Genomic DNA, 1,153 nt, shown 5'->3' on the forward strand with positions numbered 1-1,153 from the left:
TTTTTTTTTCATAATTGAATAAAAACTATTCAAAATATATGAGACAATTGTATGTTCTGGGGATCACAATTAATTACAGATTTAGTAGATAAAGAGAGTTGGGCAAAGTTTTTGACAAAAAGTACCGATTGTTGGTAGGCCTGAGCTTAAACAAAAAACGATTAGGTTTAAACTTTACGTAAAAAACCATAGGTAAAATGTTCAAAGGCCAAAGTTTGGTACTAGGGTCCCAAAAAAATTCTAAATCACTAGTGTCGCCCCAAATCTTCTCCACACGCCATTCTAGCTCCTTAGCCTGCTTCAGTCCAAATAGTAGAGCCCTTGTGCTTGCCTCAATATGGTTTCCTGTCAGCACATAATTGGACATAAAAATAGAAGTAAGTTTTTTGATGGAATAAACAGTAAGCTCATCCTATCATGCCTGAAGTTGTATCAGAAACAGTTGAACAAATACGAATGTTGTGATTTGTGTATGGGTTAGGGATAGCTTGGGTTTGGGAGAGGGGGATGTTCTTGGTTAGGGGTTGCTTTATGCATGATTCATACATCCAATATCTTGCATTCCTCAAGATACTGGTTGGTTTCAGCTTCGCTTTTGAGATGGCAATTTCATTGATCCATGCACTGGTGTAAGGGTATGCTAAACTTCTACGACTTGAAATTATTGTCGTGGAACAGTTGTGGGCATTAGAAGTTTAAGACGGTCCCAACAGAACAATATCTACATGGACATGACATGGATCCCAACCTCATCACTTTGCTATAAAGTGTAAAATAAAAATTGATTACATGTAAAATGTATCATCACTAAATATGGTAAAACAATTAAGTAGCTTATACAATCACATGGGTAATGATTACAAAAAGTTTCATTTTTAAGTAAGAAAATTTGAACAATACAACTAGCACTCAACTTTTCACTTTTCAGGTTGGGTATTAGAGGTGTAAGTTTGACCCTGACGTCTCAAACAGGCTTGGGGGTAAGATTTTTATGGGTTGAAAACATTGACCTCTCAGGGTTGGGCCGGATCTGGGTTAATGCCTAGGCCTAGCCCAACCCGGCCTAAGTTTAAGCATGATTTATATAATATGATTAGGGTTGTCATCCTATCATTTTATTTGGAATAATGAAATCTTGGTCATTAATTCTTAT

The sequence above is a fragment of the Macadamia integrifolia genome, chromosome 14, assembly GCF_013358625.1.
Source record: "Macadamia integrifolia cultivar HAES 741 chromosome 14, SCU_Mint_v3, whole genome shotgun sequence".
Classification (NCBI taxonomy): domain Eukaryota; kingdom Viridiplantae; phylum Streptophyta; class Magnoliopsida; order Proteales; family Proteaceae; genus Macadamia; species Macadamia integrifolia.